Genomic DNA, 25,585 nt, shown 5'->3' on the forward strand with positions numbered 1-25,585 from the left:
TATTATTTTTCTTATTTCATTTAAACACATGTCCAGTTTCTAAGCAAGGATATTTTCATTCGATTTCCAGGATACATGCATAATCTAAGTGCTTCATAGGAAGGGGGAAACCCTTTTTCATGATATTCAAAATCAGCATTTCCCAACACATTTAAAAAAAATAGAGAAATATCCAAATCCTACTTTTTTAGACAAAAGATATAAATGTATCAATCACTCAAACTAGTACTCAAACATAACATTATTTTTATAAATATTTAAATCTTAAATAAAATTATATATCATTGATAAATTAAATATACCATTTTATTAATAAAAATAAATTTATATATCATTTATTTAAATCTTAAATAAAATTTATATATCATTGATAAATTAAATATACCATTTTTATAAATTAAATTTATAATTTGAGACATGTATTTGAATAAGAGCTCAAAATACAACCATTAGGGAAATGATTTAATTAATAGTAAACGGGGATAAAGCAAAACCCCGGTAACTCAGTGAAGGTACATGCTTGTATTGGCTTACTGCTTTGTAAACATACCGTTAATTGTTTAGGTGGTATATTTTTTATATCATTAAAATTTTTAATTATTTATTTATTATATTAAATTTTAATTTTAATTATATCATTGAATTATTAAATTTGAATGACATGATGATGTGGAAGGATCTTTTTATCATTATGATGATATAGTTAAAAAGACATTATTTTTAACGCGACTATTGATGCATAAAATTATATCGTTTTAAACATTAAATTTTAGTAGTGCATCGATTTTACCACTATACTTTAAAAAGATTCAATTTTAGATTTTATCGTTGCTGGCAACCAATCATCATCCATCACCAGTCACTATTTATAACAAGATTAATATTAAAATATTTATATTTTATTATTTATTTCTTCTTATTGGATTTTTTTCATAAATTCAAGAAATATTTATGATTAGATTCTTTAATAATAGTTTTTGTAATATAATAGAATGTAGTTTATTGGTCTTGCATAAGACGCATACATTAACGATACATTAAATAGAATATCATAGTATTATATTTATCATGTATATTAAACCTAGGCTTAATAGATAAAATAATTACTGAATTATAACCCAATACGTTAAATAGAATATCATGGTATTTTTGGGTAAATTATTTATTTGGTCACCCATTTATTATTTAGTATTTATTTTTTCATAATTATATTTAGTATTAGGTTTTTGTTCTATTTTTAATTATGCATGAGACTTATATTCTGACACTACATCAAATATAATCTTTATCCATACTAATCAAAGGAAAAATATTGAGTTGTGTTAAATGATTTTTTGACACTTTCGCATCATTGTTTATATTTTTTTTCTGAATGTTTTAGGTTGTTTTAATTATTCTTCATATGATCAAATATTGTGGCTCTAATACAAGGTAAGAACAAAAAATGAAGTTCATAGAGGAATACTTTCACATTCCTCAAAAGAACAAGGCAATCAATCTATAATACGAACAAGCTACCTCTTAACTAGGCGTGGCACTTGTGATTTAAAGACTGGAAAACAAGTTTAATTTCCATCCCAGAACCCGATGCACTTAAAGATGATACGCATCGATCTTCATTAATGGCAAAATTCTAAAGCCATAACTTCAGCTTTTGTACATGGCGATGGCGACATTGATATGTGTAAAGAAGCATGTGTAGTTTTGACATTCGTTCACAGACTTTTAATGGCGCTGTATGCTGAGACATGAGTTTCATAGCATTCTGAATCCCATGAGAAGTCCTCCTTCATGGCGTTTGATATCTTTGTTTTCCATGTCGACGGGTTGTTCCTCTGAAGAAATGATTGATACAACAGAGTTTGATTAAAGGAGATGCAAATCCTTCATAAACATGAATACCCGACTGAAACTGAAAAAGTAGGCAAGTTTTTCAACTGCGGAACACTCACAATTTCGTCAAGGGCTTGGCTAAGGGACATAATTCCGAAGGTAGATCTCGTGAACTGCAAGAATCTAGTGATCTCATGGTCATGACGTGCATAGTATCTGTTAAGACATCAAGTAAAACAGATGCTGTGTCATTCTCCATTTCGTTACTAATAACAAGCCCATAATTATGCTAGAATCATTCAAGTCCTCTGCAAGATCCTATTTACCTGAAGTTGCCATCACTTGAAGCTTCTAAAACCGGAGCAGCTCCATATCGTAAAGCCTTGAGCTACATTTTAAGGCCGAAGGGGAGTGAAATAGACGTACAAGGATGTAGGTAGGGGTGTTTCTTAAGAATAAAGAAGCTAAATCGAGAGGTCAAGCGTATATATGCACACATAAAGGTCCATCACAGAATTTCAATAAAAACACAGGTTAAGGTGATGGAAGCTTAGGATTGCTTGCAAAACGGACAAGTTTCGAATGATCCTCGTAGCCCTTTTATCACATTCAGTTTACCTAACATGCATCCTCGTTGGGGATTACAGTTTTCAGGCAGTGATAGTTCTTGCTGGAATATATGGCATCTCTATCTAGACAATATAACCATGATTGTACGAAATTCCTCCAAAAGTTATGTTAACAATGGTAGCATGAGGTAGCTTGAAATATGATCACATAAAAAAAATATTGCTCCCCCAAAAAAAACAAATCGGTTGACAATTAGACTTTTTAACACTAAAACATTGAATTTCTCTAATGAACTCAATTTCAGAGAGAAATGTACTCCTGTACACTGATAGCATTCTGCACAGCTTCCTGCAGTTTCTCTAAATCAAAATCTGATTCTTCTGAGATGATGCATCCAACCTCGAAAAAGATTAAAAAAAATTAGCACCTTAAAACTATTCCAAATCTGGTTAAAAGTTACGGAAATGAGAGACGTAAAAGCATGAAAAAGAAGTTGGTGCAGAGACAATAAAATTATAAAAATATAACCGAACAGGAGAAACAAGTGTCGATATGCCTGCCCGTTGGTGTAATAAAACTTTGCATGCATCTTTTCCTCTCATTTTCTCTGCACCAAACTTTATTGGAAGAAATTTCTGTGGCTGGATCCCAGGTGGAGTTATCGAAGCCATAAGGAGCAACGAGCAATTTATCCCTTTGGTGAAACACAAACAGAGGAACAGAAATAAATGTATTGATATTTAAACACTTCTCAAGATGAAAGAAAGAAACGGCTACCCCATTCCACTGCAGTAATGGAATGAGTTGTTCTTACTAGTGGCAGGCTAAGGAAGGTTCCAATTCATGACTCATATTGTGGATGATCCTTCCTTTAGAGTGCATAAATGACATAACTATAGCTTTGTTAGAATACACTATCCCACCCTGCAAATGTTTTAGAAAGTGTACTCAGTGGTGGATAAAATAGAATCCTGATAAACAGAGTGTATTAGTCATTATAAATTTTTTATAAGATTTGAACTTTGAATATGAGGCTCATAGGTAGAGAACCAGTTCTATGCTTTATGTGACATTCTAAAAAGAGGATCCAAAGACACATTTAACCCTTTCTTGCAAACTAAGGCAAGGGACTACTTAAAGAGAATATTTAACGGGTAGAACCCTTGATTTCCAAAATTAAAAACACAAGTACACCCATTTACCTTCAAAATGTTCACAAGATGCGTCTTAGCCGTATCTTGCAAGCGGTCAGGACGATCAAGTCTACCAGGATCAAGTCCACATAGTGCTAGCTTATCCGGTTCAACCAGACGCTGAAATTTTTTAACATTTAAAAGCAGGTAAACTAAATTCGAATTTCGAGAAATAAATTTTGCAAGACTAACATGACCCAAGAGAAACTGTACAACCAGAGAGATAGTAACTTGCCTGTGAGTCAAAGCTTTGGCAAGTCAATAGTATTCTTGTATTTTTCTAGCCCCTGTTATATAATATCAAGAAAAAGAAGAAATGAGGATGATTTCTTCTTTCCCACAAGTTGTAACTTCTTTTGCTGCAAGTTCGAAACTAACAAGAAAAGCATGCCATAAAGACAGAAAACAAGTAAACTGTCTCACATCATGCAAAAGCAATCTTGGATTCAAGCAAATCAATTTTCAGATTTTCCCCCAAAACCAAAAGGAAATAGTAGAGGGATATTGGTTTCGGCAACTAGAAGTTTCATGAAATGAATTGAACAAGGATATGGTTATTCCAAAGGTTTCAATTAGTTTCAGCCTCCTCTTATGCCTTGAGTGTAGTCTCACCACGCTTCTCACAATGATGTCTTCCGGTAAATGCTATCTTATAGGAAGAAGTTCAGGTTACTAAGTTCAGTACCAATTGAACAATATATCTGTCTGAATTTGTTTTTGCCTTCTAACACCATAACGATAAGTGCTTAATTTTATTAATATTTTATTTTTAAATTATTCCTTAATCATTAGTTTTTGTAGTTTATTTGTTTATTTTGATTTATTTTTGTGCAGGTCATCAAATTCTAGAAATTGCACTTAAATGACTGAATTCTGTATTTTTTTTATTTTCAGAATCAAAGTTGGACTATTGGGCATGAATTCGGGTATAAAACATCCGACGAGACGATGATGTCAGCATCTTTTAGAAGATCTAGTCAGCGTTTCTAGAAGCACGAATGGATTGACCGCACGTTTCTGTAATTCGAATTTGGATTAAACTCAAGTTTTAGGATAATATTTTAAATATTATATTTTATCTTTGTTTTAGATATTTTAGTTTAAATAGAGATTATTATTTCAATTACGATTTAGGATATTATTTTAAATAATATTTTATTTTATATTTGTTTTAGGTATTTTAGTTTAAATAGTTTTAAGTATTTTAATTAGGATTTAAGATTTTATCTTTAGCTTGTTTTTAGGAATTTAAAGGCTATAAATACTCTCTCAGGGCAAGCCTAGAAACATTTCTCTCTCATCTGAGAATTAAATCTTCTTTTTCTCTCTAGCTTTCTCTCTATTTTTCACACACTTCTTTATTTTCTTTTAAATTTCGTTTTCAACAATTATGCTAAATATGACTTTAGTCATGCTTAGCTAATTTTCTTTTAAGTCAAAGGCTAAAGCGAAAGCTCAATTTCAAACGTAAGAATTGAAAGGTACTTAAATCGCTTCGGATTTCTCTCTCTGTTTTCTGAGCTTACTTTTCAAATCAAAACAACTCTGACATTGGTCTAGATGTTTTTATGGTTAACGTTTGAAGAAGGATTAACTTATTGAAGCACATTCGACTTTCTTGAGAACATACTTAGCAAAATTGTTTGCTAAGAGGAAACTGAGATCGAAATCAGTTATTGTTGAAACGATTGACAGCAAAGAATTGTCCTTGTAAGCTGACGTAAATCTTGAAGTAAAAATATGTTTCGATGATCCGAAGAATTTGAGGCAAAGCTGAAGTCTGAGTTGTTTTCACTATAAGTTTCTATTTATCTCAATCTCTTTAGATTATTTATTTAATTTTTTTCTATTTAATTCTTATATTTTGTTTTAAAAACAACTTTTAAAAAACGCTTTTTATTTTTACTACTATTATTTATTATTTTATTATTTTTCCCTTTTATTTATTATTACTTATTTTATTTTTCTTTTTAAATTATAATTATTTATTTTATTTTATGCCAAACTTCATTGAACTATATCCTCCTCTAAATCAAAGATTTTTACTAAATCACAAAAATCATAGTCCTTGTGGTTTGATCCTGTCTCTCTATACTATCTTTTCCTTTCTATTTATTAAGAAGTCAGAATTATTTTAATAGGAAAATGACATTTATCAAATAATTTCCGCTTTCCTTGCGCACCGGCCCTCTTGGATAATCTACGCTTCGCTTATGTTTCTCACTAGGTTCAAAATACTTAAAGGGAAAAGAACATGCAATTAGGAGAAGCTATAGGACCAAATCATCCACCCACTTCCTCATTAAAACTGCCTCTACTGCTGTCTTTTGTGAATTTTTACTTCCGTATGTCTTCCAGCAAGTTCTATCAGTATGACTAAAAGAAACAGTGAGAGGATGCATCTGATTAGCGAAAATATCCCAGAAAATTGGTCCAACGATAGCGTTCTCCCAATTATGTAAGTGTAAAACATCAGATTGCTTTCCGGATTTAGCTATATAATCCAATGAAGCACGAGAAAAATAGGTAAATCTGAATGCAAAGAATGGATAAACTGTTATGAAACAACCCAATAAATTGATATGAATGTATGATACAATAAGTTAAGTAGGCACATTTTGATGGAACTACAAAAAACCAATTCATACTAGAAGTGCAAAAGAGGAGTCCCGTGAATACGATTTAGAATGTTGATTAACTTATACATCAGCTACTCAAATTGGGAAATACCGACTTTTTTACTTGTCAATGGAAGTGATAAAATCTGAACTTTTTCAGAGAGCATGGCATTTTATTGATCTACCATCTTCTATTTGAATACTACCTTAAAAAAAGCACAGTTCTTTTTTAGATTGGAAGTTCGAAAACCTGTATTTTCTGCCACATCAACAAAAAAGAACAACAAATTACAATCTACTTCACCATGTCATGTAAACTAGACTTGCCTTTTCTCATTTTTCTGTAAGAAACAACTCAACTATTAGATGGAGTAATATTGTTCACTTTTGTGAGAGGCAGATTAGGGTGATCTGAGTACTGTCAAGTAAAAATATGATTTCAGCAATAGCGTTATCATTCCAAAAGTGCATCCCAAAAGTGCACCTCATGTCATTGCTTCAAGTACAATGCAGTTGGAACCAACTCATGCTACCTCTTAGAGCAGGTGCAACAAATACCAGACTTACAACCAGGCTGTTCTCACCATGTATGCTTGAAAAGTTTCAGTAAGCATTGCACCTAAATTGCATGCAGATGCAATATCATTCTCGATCATCATCACTCCATTACTATTCCTATAAGGTTTTTTTTTAATATTGAGTCATTAAAGTGCCTATATCTGACTATCAGAACACTGTTTGTACACATATTAATATATTATCTGAGTTTAATTTATCTGTCTCTCAAAATGATATGTAACTTGAAAGACACAAGAATAATTTCACTTGATCTCCACATACATAAAAGAAGGCAAAATGTTAAACAGAATGGATGATAGGGGGAAAATGATGTTGCTAGACAAGTAGGCATACCGTTCAAAGTCATCTGGATAGCCATATATCCTGTCCCGGTTGAAAAAAGATGAGAAATACAAAAGTTGAATAAAAGTAACTCCAATGCCATAGACAACCCTGGATAACAGGCAGAAAAGTTGAGATCAATTTAAATTTATTTGCAGTTGAAACTAGCCAAAAGGAAAAACAAGAAATTGACATTGCTGTTTTTCCATTTTATCACTGGATCTTACTTTTAGCATAAAGAATATAACCAGACTCACCCGGTCCAGATTTTGTTTCCATGCAGTTGTCCATTAAAGTAAGAGTAAGGTTGTGCCTCAACTTCTCGCAACCCCTGAACCTCATCAAGACTAGCATACCTAACCAAACAGCAATAGCCTTCGTGCCAATATATTAGAAAACAGCATCATAATCCAATTAGTGGTTTGAAAGTTGCAAGCAGAAAAATAGTGACATTTCTATACACATTCAAACTATTAGGGGAAGGAAGAACATCAGACACGTGTATGCTCTACATGTATATTAACAGGAAAAATAGTGTGTGCCTGTTTGTATCCATGCAGGCATAGCTATGGGTAAAGTTGAGGAAAAGGTTGTCTTATTTATGAGAAAACTGCAATTAAACATAAAGGCCAATCTGATTCCAAAGCAAGGAATAGAAGTTCTTCGAAGTTGAAAGCATCTCTTCTGAATTAGTACCATCGAGATCTTTCTTTCACTTTCCCCTGGAATGTAACCCAACCAAATTGCATTGGAAAATTCCTAAATTAACATGACAAAATGTGGTCTAGTCAGCGACATAAATTTCAAAGCAACTTCAGTGACTAAAAGAGATGAGTTCCACTAGTTACTTTGGCAAAATAACTTCCACTAAATGGCCCTTTATTTTGCAGCGCGCGAGATAAGTAGTTATGTATGGTGCCAAGGGCCCCACTGAGACCAATGGTTCCATTTCATTACATATGTGAATGATGTCAAAACCTTTCCTGCATTAATGACAAATAAGATTTATTTTAGAAAAGGAAAAGAATAAAAAAACTTGAAAGACAATTTAAAAAAGAGAAAATAACCTCAGTGACTAAAAATCTCATATAATATACGATTTTAACCAACTTTTTCCGGATTTGTATGTGAATGATGTCAAAACCTTTCCTGCATTAATGACAAATAAGATTTATTTTAGAAAAGGAAAAGAATAAAAAAACTTGAAAGACAATTTAAAAAAGAGAAAATAACCTCAGTGACTAAAAATCTCATATAATATACGATTTTAACCAACTTTTTCCGGATTTGCCAAAATGACTAACAAAATCGCAATGCGATCGCTAATTCGCAACGCGATCTCCATTATCGCAAATCAGTTTCCAGATTCGCAACGCGATTATTACTATCGCAATGCGATTTTCCAATTTCGCATTGCGATTTTCCCAATTCGCATTGCGATTTTCCCAATTCGCAATGCGAATAAGTAAATCGCAACGCGATAATACAAAATCGCAATGCGATTTACATATTCGCGTTGCGATTTTCATAATTCGTAATGCGAATACGTAAATCGCAATGCGAATTAGGAAAATCGCAATGAGAATCTGACTATCGCAATGCGATTTACATAGCGCCATTCGTATTAACGTGTATTTTTTTTTTCAAATTCTAAACACGAATTTTTTCTTAATATATCGGAAACTGAACCGTCCACAGTAATCGCAACTCATAACCTCAAACCTAAAATCACAACACTCAGTCCCATCTCCATCTCTCACTCTCTACGGCAAAATCCGTCCCCATCTCCGAAGATTTCCGTCCCCATCGCCGGCGAAATCCCTCACAACCATTCACGGTCATAAATCCCTCACAATCATTCAGAAATGGAAAATCAACCTCCGAGGGTAGTTTTTTTAATTATTTTTATTTGAAATTTTGCATTATTTTAGGTTTTTCATATTGAAATGAATGATAAGTTTACTGGTAATTTCAATAATAGATTAACCATTTCACTTAGATTTCTTATTAAATTCATTCGATTGCTGCCAATACTGCTAAACTGTTTAGTATTTAACCTTGTGAAGTTAGTATTTGTCTTTGTTTTGTCTTTTTGTTGAAGTAATGCAGAAGAATAATAGTTTCGAGAATAAAAATCGCAACGCGGAAATGACTATCGCAACGAGAGAATGAAAATCGCAACGCGAAATGAAAATCGCAACGAGAAACCAAAATCGCATTGCGATTTTCATTTCGCGTTGCAATTATCTCGTTGCGATTTTCATTTCAACCAAAAGACAAAACAGTGTTGCAAATTTTAGTTTCAAGAATAAACTACTATATATGTTTATTGTTTTTGGTATATCTTCACAGTGTAGTTTTTGGTATATCTAACTTGGTATGTTTATTGTTTTTGTAGAAATTTTTTTCGGCTTCATTGACATTAAGGAAAAGTTTAGCCTAGCCACTACAATTGCTTCGAAGCTTTCACCTGCACAAAGAAAATTGTTTGAGGAAACCTGCTTCGGGCCATGGCTGAGAGTACAGCATCCGGGTGGAGATGCTAATTTGACCCATTTGTGGCTTCAGACCATGACTAGCGATCTACCCGACAGTATACAACGTGGTGAGGAAGAGATATGGTTTCATTTTCCACCGGTGTATACTTGTTTTGGGCGGAAGGAGTTCTGCTTAATCACTGGTCTATGATTCGGACAATATGATGTAGGCCGGTACACTCGTCATATCACCCGCCCATCATGGTTTATCCAACACTTTGTCAGGCTTTGTTTGGGCCTTTAAGGTAAGAATTTCTATATAATGATTTCAAAATTATAATTAATTATTTAACAATTACTAATGTTTGTTATTATATTGTTTATAGATTTGGATATTCGAGGCTTTCCCCAGTATGCGGACATATGCATTAAAAACCTCAAAATGATATTCCTAGGGCTATTTCCTGGAAGAGGAAACGTCTGTTGGATTGGGAAGACTTAATACCATATGCGACAATAAATAATGTAAGTTAACACAAATACTATCATATATAAACAAGTTATTAATAGTAGACGTTTAACTTTGTTTGAGTTTTTATATTTTTAGGAGGCCAACACTCCATTAATGAGACTGACACCCACGGAGGCTGAGCTTGCCACTGATTGGTGGCAAGCTAGTCAGCGTTTTTTTGATGGCAAGAATGATGAGCAGCCTCCACTTCCTCTACTTCGAGAGCCATCACCTCACCCAGAGCCATCACCTGATCGACCCGACTATACACCTCTACAACGAGACCCATCACATATCCCGTCACATCATCGAGCCTCTTCTCTACCATCACCTCATGATAGGCGACCGACAAAGATGCCACGACTTCTATCTCCCTGTTCTCCACCTCCACGAGATAAGTCAAGGGAGTTACGTGATGAGGTCAATGCCTTGCATGAGGAGATCGGGTACTCTACGCGATAACGATGGTGCATGGCGTGTGGAGGTGTCTACTTTATGTGGTGAGGTTGCCTCTCTATGTGAGATGGTAGTATCGTTGCAGAATGAGGTTCATAATCTACGCAACGAGGTAAGTTTAAGATTTTCCATATTTAACTTGATGATAAATTTACTCGTAATTTCACTTAGATTAACCATTTCACTTAGATTGCTTAGTAAATTTATTCGGTTGCTGCTAATTCTGCTAAACTGTGTGTTCTTTATCACTGTGAAGTTAGTATTTGTCTTTGATTTGTCTTTTGGTTGAAAGTAAATTTGTTCGGTTGCTGCCAATTCTGCTAAACTGTGTATTCTTTAACACTGTGAAGTTAGTATTTGTCTTTGTTTTGTCTTTTGGTTGAAAGTAAATTTGTTCGTTTGCTGCCAATTGAAACTATTCTTCTTCTGCAAATTTGAACTATGATAGAATAATGACTTGGGTGAATTCAATGCAAGTTTGAAACATATTTATCTTTGTTTTCACTGTTTAAATATCATGTCTGTTTATTTACTGATATTTGTATTTAATTATTTAGCGGACCGATAAGGTGGATGCTTTACGTCGGGTTTTTATTGCACGACAGAGTTCACGCATTAGACGGCGTGCATGTGCTATTAAGTCTCCGTACACCCCAATAGTGCGAAGACACCGCAAGAAGAAGCCCGACTCGCCTGTCATCCCTCAAGAGTCCACTCCTATCGTTGAAGAGGCCCCTATCATTCCTCGAGAGTCCCTTCCCACCGTTCAAGAGGCCATTGTCATCGTTGAAGAGGTCCCTCCCACCATTCAAGAGCCCGATTCACATGGCGTCATATGTAGGATTCTTGAGAAACCCTCTAACGTGCCGAACATGATGGATTCAAGTTGGCTCTCGTATGATTACCGCCAGTACCATATACCGGTATCTGAAGTGGAGAGGAGACAACTACCGGACACAATTCTGGATAACACCCTTTGGGCTAGACCGCAGTTGATTTTTATCTACATGAGCGGAGCCAGGGGTGTTTCACTGACATATGCAGCTCAACGATGAAATCTATTTGTTGCTTGATCGTCTTGGTGGGCGTATTATTAGGGTCGAAGACAATGGCTATTTCGATGGAGGGTAAGTCTTATATTTTTTCTTATATTTTAATTTGATTATTTTTTTAAAATTTATGTAAGTTACTAATATATGTCTTTTTTTGTAAAACAGCATATCGATGCGTGGGTGTCACGTCTTCAAATAATTAGGAAACTTAAGGAAAATAAAAGAAATACACGATATACAATTATGCCGACGTCTTTTAACGCCGTTCACTTGAAGAATCAACGAGATGAATCATTTGCTTTGGGCAATGGACAAGCTAAACTTTATCCTGCATAGTGGGAGGTCGATAAGGTTAGTATTTATTTTAGATTGAGTTTAAAGGTATTCATAAATAAGTGCACAAATGAATGAATTATTACTTATGATTGCAGGAGTTTATCCCTGTTTTGGAAAGTAAACATTGGATTCTCGTCGAGCTTCAGCTCCCATCCCTTAAGGTAATAGTATATGACAACATGATAAATTACATATCATTGGCTGATTTAAGAGATATTATTAAGGGATGGAGCTCTCATTTGGCTAAATTCTTGGATGCGATAAATTATTGGACTCGTTCTGGAAACAAGAAGCCAAAGAAGCTCATATTACAGTTAGCAGACGACTGCACCACAACAAACGAAAGGACCCAGAGGTTGTGTCCTCTCGTATGCTTGGCGTTGGATCGTTTGATCACAGGAAGTATAAAGTATCTACCTCCCACCGATAGAGATAGAGTTGCAGTAGGCTTATGGTTTCGGCATTATATGGCTAGATCGATATATACGAGACGCTGCCTACCTGCATCCGCGTTATAAAAATGTCCATAAATAATTGGTAAGTTTATAGGCTTGTGGCTTGAAAATGTTTGGTTAAGTACCTAGAATTCAATAATTTGTTGTTTGTAGGTTTTAGATGTGTAGAAAGTGTTGTTTGAGCAAATGTTTGGTTTATGCAAGTTAATCTCAGAAGTGAGCTGCGTGAAATGATGTATGGCTGCAAAGTTGATTCAATAGTAGATAGGAAATAAGAATTATTGCTTATTTTTTGATTGTTTAATTGATTTGTAAAAAATGATTTGTAAATGTTCATTTGTTTAATTGATGTGTACATAATTCTTATTTGTGCTTGTTTAATTGATTGAAATGTAATAGTTGATTTGTTGATTTTCAATCTGCATTATGTTGAAGGCAAAACAGACTGTCGCAACACGAAACTGACTATCGCAACGATAGAATCGCAATGCGAAATGAAAATCGCAATGCGAAATGAAAATCGCAACGAGAGAATCGCAACGCGAAATGAAAATCGCAACGACAAAATTGCAACGCGAAATGAATATCGCAACGACAAAATTGCAACGCGAAACTAAATCGCAACGCGAAACTAAAATCGCGTTGCGATTTTCATTTCGCTTTGCGATTCCCTCGTTGCGATTTTCATTTCGCATTGCGATTCTCTCGTTGCGATTTTCATTTCGCATTGCGATTCTATCGTTGCGATTTTCATTTCGCATTGCGATGGTCAATGATTGCCTAATAAGTGATAACAACTGAACATATCATAGCAATTTTCAAACTCAAGTTACTAATACATGCCTAACTGAAAATGTTAAAAGTTCACACATAAAATCTACATAATACAACGTTTGCATTTAAAAATCACCTAAGTTAACAGTCCCAAAAGGTGAAGCCAGTTGTGATTGGGATTTTAAAGATGATTGCGATTTTGATTACCTTTTTATTGACACCATATGAGCTTTGGATTTTGATGAGGATCCATATTTGGTAGAGGAAAGATGATGTGATGGCACTGGTGATCCACATGTCAACCTTGTATGACCACTTTCCTTGCACCGACTACATGTCGATCTCTTCTTCTCTTCACCCTTAGACGTATACGATCGTGACTTTTGGTCGGCCAGGTAACCTTCTGTCCATGGCTGGTGGCAAAACTGTTTGTAAGTCATCTGGTATGTCCCACTCAAAGGATGTGGAATAGGTAGACAATCTCGCCATAAGTCTGTCGATATACTTCTATAGTGTAGCATCCATAGCGTATGCCTTGAATCATCTTGGTTTAGATGAAGAGAAACTTTTATAACATGGCCACACGGATACCAATGTTTGCCATTTCTTACAATTACACGTCTTTGCATTTAGATCGACAAGCCCATTTAAGTTATTATCTAGTACTTCAAACAAAGTGTTTGAACATGGTTCAACTCTCCATGACGTTGACTTCACAACACTTTTTTTCTTTTTTTCTGTCCATGGTGTAACACGTGTTCCATGTTCCTGTAAATTTAAATAAATAATACTTAGTAAAATATATGATAAGTTACGAATTAAAGAAATATACCTGCATGGTTTCTTTTCTTGTAGTACCACTGTTGAATAGAGGCTCGAAAACTCCATTACATAGTAATGGGTAATTTTTCGGGAATGACGACTTAGAGCGTTGATTGATTCTGCACTATTAGACTCATGAAACCATATCTTGCTCCAAGTTGATGTACTCTTGACCATTTTCAAACCCGACATCTTCTAGTGTTTGAGCACACTGAGGCAAAACACGTCTTAAACAGTTTATATGCTTATTAAAATCCACTTCCCGATAAGCTTTTACAGCCTTCCAGTATGTCCATTTGTGATTTTTTATACCATCAGACCTTGATTTTAGATTTCTATACAAATGAACACCACAAAGTCCATGAAAAGCATCTGGGAAACACCTTCTAACAGCGTTGTCAATTGAGTTTGCCCTATCGATATGATTGTCAGATTGCTAATATGACCTATGCAATCCCTAAGATACCCCATAAACCTGTCCATGAATCAGAGGTTTCATATTTGCCAACCCCGTGTCCATTTGTGATTTTTTATACCATCAGACCTTGATTTTAGATTTCTATACAAATGAACACCACAAAGTCCATGAAAAGCATCTGGGAAACACCTTCTAACAGCGTTGTCAATTGAGTTTGCCCTATCGGATATGATTGTCAGATTGCTAATATGACCTATGCAATCCCTAAGATACCCCATAAACCATGTCCATGAATCAGAGGTTTCATATTTGCCAACCCCGTAAGCTATTGGAAATATCCTATTGTTAGCATCCATGGCTACTGCTAATAAGTTTACTCCAAGGTATCGACCTTTCAAATGTGCTCCGTCAACTATAATAACTGGGCGCATGCAAGTAATAATGAACGAATCTACAAAATAATACACAAGAAATATCATTTAAATGTGAAATGCATGTAATGTAACTAACAAAAATGAGTCAACAGAATTATATTGATTTATTAACCGCAGCACCAATGGCGATAAACAGCAACTCAAAGCGTCCATCTCTATCTGTTTTGATATGAGTTACCGACCCAGGATTTTTCAGCTTTAAATTGTGATAAGCCGGCAGTTGGGCAAACGATGCTTCTGGCGACCCCCTCAACAATTCCAAGGCATAACATTTGGCTCTCCAAGCTTGAGAATATGATATACTAATCTTGAACCGAGCATTCATGTCAGTCATAATTTCATGTTTATCCTTTGCAATCATACGCCACGTACAGTTTTTGTCAATCATACAACTTGTTTCGAAACGATCTTTGCTTGATTTGTTAACTTTTAGTTGATAGCCATCTTCCACACATTTCGTATACAAATCTATCTTCAAGTCTTCCTTTGTATCAAAACAATCATCTTTATTGATACGAATAACTTTTGTGTAACAATCAACTGCTTTTTTTACCAACTCTTATTCCGGTAGCTGAAGTAATTCTGGCATATTCCAGTTATACTCCCGTGGCATTTTCTTTCTTCGGGGACTTTTTCTTCTTCTTTTCTTCTTCAGGATTATATGAATTACAGAATGGATGTTCAACATGTTCATTCACAGTCGTAACTTCCTCCTCATTATCATCAACAACATCTTCCTCGGCAACGGCTGTTTCATCATCAAAATTCGGGTATTGACCAATATCAAAATCATTACACGCAGGGTCTGTTTCTTCTTCTGAAACATCATCAAAATCCGAGTATTGACTAATATCAAAGTCCGGGTATTGACCAAGATCAAATTTCGAATACTGACTAGTACTCACAATTTTTTCTTGGCTCATCATCGTCTAATTGGTCAATACGAAACCGGAATTTGGTGCTGAAAGTTGATTTGGATTTGGATTAGAGAAAGGTTGTGGGTTTTGAGACCCACTTAGTGATTACTACCCGCTACTGACCCAACAATACTACTTCTAGGTTCAACAACACAATGTAACATCATCACTTGAAACACTAATGTAAGCAATGAATTGTTCAACATCTTCATTGTCGGTTAACAAATAAACTTTACCATTTCTCTGATAAGATAGCCTAAATCCACTTAGGGGCTCTAAATTCAATTTCTTTGAAACACATAACATTAGAGTTTCATAAGTTAACTTTTTTAATGACAGTTTTAGTTGAAGATTCATGGGTAAAGGCATATATTGTAAAACACCATGAACATTCTCCCATGACCCTCCAAAACACAAATCTATCCAAACATGATCAACATTAGATGATTTCATGGTTGTAAATTAATTTACTAAACAAACGAGATGCGAAACTAAGACATGTTGCCGGATGGGGAAGGATGTCGTTGGATATAGGAACGGATGTCGCCGGAGAGAGTGATAGATGGAGATGGAATGAGTTGCGATTTAGGGATTTAGGTTATGAGTTATTGCTGCTGCGTAGATATATACACAAAAAATTTGGCTTGCGAAACTAAAACTTATTGCGAACTTTGAAACTCGCATTGCAATTCTGTATTATCTCGTTGCGAAAGTCAGAATCGCGTTACGAAAGGCAATCAAAATCGCAATCATCTTCAAAATCCCAATCACAACCGGCTTCACCTTTTGGGACTGTTAACTTAGGTGATTTTTAAATGCAAACGTTGTATTATGTAGATTTTATGTGTGAACTTTTAACATTTTCAGTTAGGCATGTATTAGTAACTTGAGTTTGAAAATTGATATGATATGTTCAGTTGTTATCACTTATTAGGCAATCATTTGACCATCGCAATGCGAAATGAAAATCGCAACGATAGAATCGCAATGCGAAATGAAAATTGCAACGAGAGAATCGCAATGCGAAATGAAAATCGCAACGAGGGAATCGCAAAGCGAAATGAAAATCGCAACGCTATTTTAGTTTCGCGTTGCGATTTTGTCGTTGCGATTTTCATTTCGCGTTGCGATTCTCTCGTTGCGATTTTCATTTCGCATTGCGATTTTCATTTCGCATTGCGATTCTCTCGTTGCGATTTTCATTTCGCATTGCGATTTTCATTTCGCATTGCGATTCTATCGTTACGATAGTCAGTTTCGTGTTGCGACAGTCTGTTTTGCCTTCAACATAATACAGATTGAAAATCAACAAATCAACTATTACATTTCAATCAATTAAACAAGCACAAATAAGAATTATGTACACATCAATTAAACAAATGAACATTTACAAATCATTTTTTACAAATCAATTAAACAATCAAAAAAATAATAATAAGAAAACTGCATTTCACGAATCATTTTTGCACCCGTGCATCCATTTCACGCAGCTCACTTAAGGATTAACATGCATAAACCAAACATTTGCTCAAACAAGACTTCTTACACATCTAAAACCTACAAACAGCAAATTATTGAATTCTATGTACTTAACCAAACATTTTCAAACCAAAAAGAGTATATATGTTAACAAAACGTGCATTTGACTTACCAATTAACAATGGATACTTTCATAACGCGGATGCAGGTAGGAAGCGTCTCGAATATATCGCTCTAGCCATATAATGCCGAAACCACAAGCCTACTGCAGCTCTATCTCTATCAGTAGGAGGTAGAAACTCCGTGCTTCCCGTCGTCAAACGCGCCAAGCACATGCATACAAGAGGACCACAATCCCCTCTGGCTCCCGGCGATTGTTGTGGCACGGTCTCGTCTCTGACAACTGTGACATTAAACTTCTTTAGCTTCTTGTGTCTAGAATGAGTCCAATAATTAATCACATCCAAGAATTTAGCCAAATGAGAGCTCCATCTCTTGATAATATCTCTCAAATCAGACAGTGATATGTAATTTATCATGCTGTCATATACTATTATCTTCAGGGATGGGAGCTGAAGTTGGACGAGAAGCCAATGACGACATTCCAAAACAGGGATAAACACCTGCAATCATAAGTAATAATTCATTTATTTGCGCACTTATTTATGAACACCTTTAAAAAATTTAAAAAATAAACACTAACCTTATCGACCTCCCACCATGCAGGATAAAGTTTAGCTTGTCCATTGCCCAACGAAAATGATTCATCTCGTTGATTCTTCAAGTGAACTGCATGAAAAGCCGCCGACATTATTGTATATCGCGAATTTTTTTTATTTTTCCTAAGCTTCCTTATTATTAGAAGACGTGACACCCACGCATCGATATGTTGTTTTACAAAAAAAGACATATATTAGTGAATTACATTAATTTTTAAAAAAATTAATCAAAATCATATATAAGACAAATATAATACTTACCTCCCCATCGAAATAGCCGCTGTCTTCAACCCCTAATAACACACCCCACCAAGACCGATTAAGCAACAAATACATCTCATCGTTGAGTTTGCTTATGTCAGTGTAACACCCTTGGCTCCGCTCATGTAGATAAAAATCAACTGCGGTCTTAGCCCAAAGGGTATTATCCAGAATTGTTTCCGGTAGTTGTCTCCTCTCCACTTCAGAGACCAGAAGGGTACTAGCCGGTAACTCATACGAGAGCCAACTCTCATCCATCATGTCCGGCAACGGTGGGGGTTTCTCAATAATTCGATATATTACCCCATGTGAATCGGGCTCTGGAATGGTAGGAGGGACCTCTTCAACGATGACAGTGGCCTCTTGAACGGTGGGGGGAGACTCTTGAGGGATGATAGGGGCCTCTTGAACGATTGGAGGGGACTCTTGAGGGATGACAGGTGAGTCGGACTTCTTCTTGCGGAGTCTTTGCACCATTGGGGTGAACGGAGACGTAATAGCACGTGCACGCTGTCTGATGCGTGAACTCCGTCATGCAAGGAAAACCCGACGTAAAGCATCCACCTTATCGGGCCGCTAAAAAAATTAATACATAAATCAGTAAATAAACAGACATGATATTAAACAAAGACAAATATGTTTCAAACTTGCATTGTATTCACCCAAGTCATTATTCTATCATAGTTCACAAAATGCATCAGATAACATTCCAGAAGTAAGCACTTATATAAACATTTAAAAGGACAACATATATAAACATTCAAGAAGAAGAATAGTTTACTTTCGCAACACGAAACATACTTTCGCAACGCGAAAATGACTATCGCAACGCGGAAATGGCTATCGCAATCCGAAATGAAAATCGCATTGCGAAATGAAAATCGCATTGCGAAATGAAAATCGCAACGCGAAACACAAATCGCATTGCGATTTTCATTTCGCATTGCGATTTTGTCGTTGCGATTTTCATTTCGCAATGCGATTTTCATTTCGCAATGCGATTTTCATTTCGCGTTGCGATTTTGTCGTTGCGATTTTAATTTCGCATTGCGATAGCCATTTTCGCGTTGCGATAGTCATTTTCGTGTTGCGAAAGTAAACTATTCTTCTTCTGCAAATTGAAACTTGAATGGATTGCATTACTTCAACCAAAAGACAAAAACAAAACCAAAAACAAATACTAACAAAAATCTTTTAGCAGTATTGGCAGCAACCGAATGAATTTATTAAGCAACCTAAGTGAAATGGTTAATCTAAGTGAAATTACGAGTAAATTTATAATCAAGTTAAATATGAAAAATCTTAAACTTACCTCGTTGCGTAGAGTATGAACCTCATTCTACAACGATGCTACCATCTCACGTAGAGCGGTTACCTCACCGCGTAAAGTAGACACCTCAACACGCCATGCACCATCGTCTTTGCGTAAAGTACCGACCTCCTCACGCAAGGTATTGACCTCATCACGTAACTCCCCTAACTCATCCCGTGGAGGTGGAGGTGGAGAACAGGGAGATAAACGTCGTGGCATCTTTGCCGGTCGCCTATCTTGTGGTGATGGTGGAGAAGAGGCTCGATGATGTGACAGAATAGGTGATGGCTGTCGTTGTGGAGGTGTATAGTCTGGGTGAGGTGATAGCTCTGGGTGAGGTGATGGCTCCCGAAGTGGAGGCTGCTCATCATCCGTGCCATCAAAAAAACGCTTACTAGCTTGCCACCAATCAGTGGCAAGCTCAGCTTCTGTGGGTGTCAGCCTCTGTAATGGAATGTTGGCCTCCTAACAATATAAAAGCTCAAACAAAGTTAAACGTGTACTAGTAATAACTTGTTTATAAACATATGATAGTATTTATGTTAACTTACATTATTTATTGTCGTATACCGTAGTAAATCTTCCCATTGCAAGGTCCGTTTCCTCTTCCAGGAAATAGCCATGGGAATATCATTTGAAGTTTTTATTGCATATGTCTTCATGGCAGGAAAGGCCTCAAATATCCAAATCTACAAACAATATAATAACAAACATTAGTAATTGTTAAATAATTACTTATAATTTTGGAAACATTATATAAAAATTCTTACTTTAAAGGCCCAAATAAAGCCTGTCAAAGTGTATTTGGAACCATCGCCATGCAAACTTTTTCGATCATCCAAGGCAGACGATAACTTATTCCATGTAGCTTTCCATAAATACGAGCCCCACGGAAACAGGTTCCACGCATTTAGGTCTTCTACCAATTTGATTAGATCATTCGGAATAGGTTGTCTGGCCTCTCTGCCTAAAAAGCCGACATGCAATTGTATTAGAAGGCATACTCGGACAACATCGACGTCATCCATCCGAGTAAAACCATCTTTCTTATTCAATAAGCTCGTCAGGTCTTCCACGTGTAGATTCGGCCTCTCCAGCTCAGGAAAAACTCGGGATAACCATGATGGGCGGGTAATGTGTCTAGTGTACCGACCTACATCATCGTGTCCGAAGCGTAGACCGGTGATTATGCAAAACTCCTCCCGCCCAAAACACGTATACGCCGGTGGAAAATCAAACCATATCTCTTCATCACGACGTTGTATAGTATGTTGTAGATCCCTAGTCATGGTTTGAAGAAATAGGTGTGTCAACATCACATCTCCACCGGGATGTTGTACTTTCAGCCATGGCCCGAAGCAAGTATCCTCAAACATTTTTCTTTGTGCAGGTGAAAGTTTCGACGCAATTGTTTTGGCCATGCTGACTTTATTTCTTAAGGTCAATTGAGCCGAATAAAAGTTCTACAAAAACAATAAACATACTAAGTTAGATATATCAAAAACTACACTGTGAAGATATACCAAAAACAATAATAAACATAAAGAGTAGTAGTTTATTCTTCAAACTGAAATTTACAACACTGTGAATTTTTTATTTGTCTTTGTTTTTTGGTTGAAGTAATGCAATTCATTTAAGTTTCAATTTGCAGAAGAAGAATAGTTTCTAAAAATGAAAATCGCAACACGAAAATGACAATCGCAACGCGAATTTGACTATCGCAACGAGAGAATAAAATCGCTTTACGATTTTGTCGTTGCGATTTTCATTTCGCGTTGCGTTTCTCGGTTGATTTAATAAGAAATCTAAGTGAAATGGTTAATCTATTATTGAAATTACCAGTAAACTTATCATCAATTTCAATATGAAAAACCTAATAATAATGCAAAATTTTCAAAAAGAAAATAATTAAAAAAACTAACCCTCGGTGGTTGATTTGGTTGATTTTTCATTTCTGATTGTGAGGGTGGCTCTGAGAGATGGAGATAGACGGATTTCGCCGGAGATGGGGACGGATTTCGTCAGAGATGGGTGAGAGAGTGAGAGATGGAGATGGACTGAGTTGTGATTTTATGTTTTAGGTTATGAGTTGCTATTACGGGATATACTGTGAACGGTTCAGTGTTCCAATATATTAATATTCGTGTTTTGGAATTTAAAAATAAAATACGCTTTGCAATACTAATGGCGCTTTGAAAATCGTATTGCGATTATGTATTATCTCGTTGCGAAAGTCAGTATCTAGTTGCGAAAGTAAGTATCGCGTTGCGAAAGTCAATATCGCATTGCGATTTTGTATTATCGCGTTGCGATAGTCAGTATCGCATTGCGATTTTCCAAATTCGCATTGCGATTTACTTATTCGCATTACGCATTGGTAAAATCGCAATGCGAATTGGGAAAATCGCAATGCGAAATTGGAAAATCGCATTGCGATAGTAATAATCGCATTGCGAATCTGGAAACTGATTTGCGATAATGGAAATCGCGTTGCGAATTAGCGATCGCATTGCGATTTTGTTGGTCATTTTGGCAAATCCGGAAAAAGTTGATTAAAATCGTATATTATATGGGATTTTTGGTCACTGAGGTTATTTTCTCTTTAAAAAATAAAAAGAAAAGGTAGGATCAACAAATTAAATGTATAGATAATAAAAATGAACGACTTATGACTGGAAAAACACAAATGAGCTTCTTCAAGAGAATGCAGAACCCCCGGTTATGAATTAGGATTTTTGTCAGCAAAAAAAAAAAAGATTGGTGGCATTAGTTCACATGATGCGTTCAATATTTACATAGCATGCAGCACCTTGGATTTTCTATCAAAAGAATCATTTTTGATGTATTTAGATATATTAAACCAGAGAAATCAAAAGAACCAATTAGTAATTCAAGTTCCATAAAACAGAAAGAGAAAAAGGTGCTGGACTTTTCCACTGAACCAGAGAATGGTTATAAAACTGCCAAGTATTTGTGTTCATCATGTCAAAAGTGAACATACTGCGACTTCTACAGGCCAGTTCTACCTTTTCCTTCCTCCAGAGAAGTGGCGGAGTTCTGCAAGAAGCTCATCATCTCTTTGCTGCAGCGAGCCTGAGAATACATCTACAACATAACTTTTCTATCTACGACCATCTTTCTCAAAGCAGATGCCTCTTCAATGCTAACTAATCCACCAAGAACCATTGAGTCTATCCGAAGTAACAGTTCCCAGCACAGAGCAGGATTATCTGGTCAAAACAGGACAACCTAAAATCGCTTTGATGAACTTGAACTGGTAGTTAGCTTATGCTCAAGAATTCCTAAATTAAAACACGTTACGTCATTACCTAATATATAGAGGTTCATTAAAAACTTGACCAACAGAAAACATATCAACAATTATCCCTCTCGGGTGAAACATGCATGCCTAATTCTCTTGCAGCGTCACTAACGGTGACAACTGGTTAATAATTTTACGTGAATGGCCCAAAAGAAACTGAAATTTAAGCCTCTGGCTCTGGCACGACCTAAACTCCTATAACTAACTGAAGGCAGCACATGGAAAAAGGCATTCTCAAGTATCATCATCTCCTTTTGAAACAACCAAGTTTGGACAGCTCAAACAGGTATGAGCAGGGCCGATCCAATGAGTTTTAATGCTCTGGGCGAGATAATAATTTTATGCCCCTATACTTGTACCGTATAATAGACAAAACATAAACATTTTTTTTAAAATAAAAATGTAATAGAAATTATAGTCAAACAAAATCAATACTAATACAAACCAAAACCTACAAGGCTACAAATGTCACCTAAAACGATGCCCCCTACCATCGACCGATCAGGTGTTTTGGGCTAATTTTTTGGGTCAAATATATATATATACAATAGAGAAGGATAAGGCTCATCTGGCACATGTATTGGGCCAAACTAAACAATTTCTAGTGTTTTGAATGTTCCACTATCATCAAATTGGTGTATACAGATAAAATAACAAATTGAGCTTTACATTACCTGGGCACATGCTAAAGAAAAGTGCAGAGAGTCACCATGCTTCCAATGACTTCCCCAAAAGTGAAATACACCGAAGATTAAAGCAAAATATTAGAGTGCAAATAGAGAGGTGGAATCCACGATCTCAAATCTTTGCAAGTCTAAAAGCTTTCATGCACCTGGGCTAATCTAGCCAAAAGATACAGTGCAAGAGTACGTCTTCGGCTTGAATCATCCAAAGCCAAAATAGACAACCCTGCAATTGAACCTGCTAAAAGTCTGTTCCAGCATAACCTAAAACAATGTCAAATAAAAGAATATTGTTCTAGCAAGCATCAAAAGATTTCAAATATTCAAATAAGCATTTATCATAAGCCACAATTAGATATGAATCTCTTAGGAACCAACCACTTAAAAACAAGACAAAAAAAGCCAAAGTAAGGCCTTATATAGCGAACTTACGCATTCACTGGTGTATCTTTCTTTCTCAGCTTCCTTAATAAACATCTAAGCAAATGATATGACCCGGTGAAACCTCCAAAAAGTAAACCAATGCGGCATGCTTCCTCTCTCACAATCAAATCTTTCTCCGAGACAAGTTGCTGATGAACAAATTTATACATTCAAACATTGTTAATATCAATTTTATGCATATTCTTACACAATAATTCCTAGCAAACCCAAATAATGAATTACAAAATCACAGCAAATTTGCCAACCAATCATCTAATCTCATCAGCTTTTTTTTGTTCTCTTTTGAAAAAAAAATAGTTCATTTTACTAGTTCAGTAAGAGTGTTTGGAAGGTTAAAACCCTAACCTTGAGATCAAGAAGCGAAGAATAAGACTGTCTTCTGGCGTGCTTGAAAGCGCGGAGAAGAATCCCGATGCCCACTCTAACACCATAAGAAAGGAGAAAAGTTTGGCAAAGATTGCCAATGGCGTTGGCCACGCAGGAGTTATCAGCATGGTCGCACGGGGGGTTGTCGCCACTCGCCACCGTCCTCTGACGCCTATGGAGCTCCTCTATTGCTTCCCTCAATCGCTCCTCCGCGGCGCCTTCGCTATTGTATATACCATAAGAAAGGATAAGAACTGATGCCCCTCAAACATGCAGCCCAAACATGATGCCCTGGACGAAGGCCCATATGGCACATGTATTGGGCCGACCTTGGGTATGAGATGTATGGAAGTAGCCCTACAAGAATATACGATATAGAAGCAACAGCATTATCATTTTGGCAAATACCAAACACAGCTTGAAAGAACATATTTCTTGTTAAAGCATTAAATTGACAAGCAAGACATGCTCGAAATTTGTAGACTTGGGATGAAACTACAATAAACCATAATTAACTGTTGCAAATACAATAAGCGGAGTTCAAGATTCACCTTTCCCTCTGGATTCTCTCTCCAATTGATTTATCTTGTCACTCAATAGCTTATTCTCCCTGTATGTTTTTTCCCACCCTTCGACGGCCTTCGCCCGTTGTCTATCCAAATATAGAATATCTGATATAAAATGAGAAGCACACAAAAGAAAAAACTTAAAAATAAACAAAGGATGTCAAAATTTTCCTCATCAAATAAAGACTTACTCGTCTGAGCTTCCGTGAATAGTGTCCATATCCAATTCATAATCGGATAATTCTTCCTATGAAAAAAAGCAGCAACAACAACAGAAAAACCTTCCTTGAAAATGGAGTTCAAAAATAAAAGTACTACTTAATAATGTTTAAACTTTTTAAGAAAAGAATCAATAATGTTACTTTCTACCTCCAACATAATATTTGAATTGGCATTACATTTTACATAAAATACGAATAATAAAGAAAAAGGAGCAAGACATGGAATTTTACCGATGACGATTCCTCAGCATCTGGACCTTCATTCCTAAAAATGCAGATAAAAAAGAAATTAACAATATTAAATTTAGCAAACAAAATATAATAAATTCAACAAAAAAGGAAAAGGAAGCTCACTCCATAGGTGAAGGAGTACTAGGGAAGCCATTGATTCCATTTCCACAATTATTCCTGAAATCAAACAAAAGTGGATTACAAGACTGCAAAAG

The 25,585-nt window shown here is 35.7% G+C and overlaps 1 pseudogene; it reads right to left on the minus strand.

Annotated features, from left to right (window-relative positions):
* Nucleotides 1–1,715: 1,715 nt before the first annotated feature.
* LOC120141820 lies at nt 1,716–23,353 on the minus strand (annotated as a pseudogene).
* Nucleotides 23,354–25,585: the final 2,232 nt, after the last annotated feature.

This window comes from Hibiscus syriacus, unplaced genomic scaffold (genome assembly GCF_006381635.1).
Source record: "Hibiscus syriacus cultivar Baekdansim isolate YM2019G1 unplaced genomic scaffold, ASM638163v2 tig00110813_pilon, whole genome shotgun sequence".
Taxonomy (NCBI): domain Eukaryota; kingdom Viridiplantae; phylum Streptophyta; class Magnoliopsida; order Malvales; family Malvaceae; genus Hibiscus; species Hibiscus syriacus.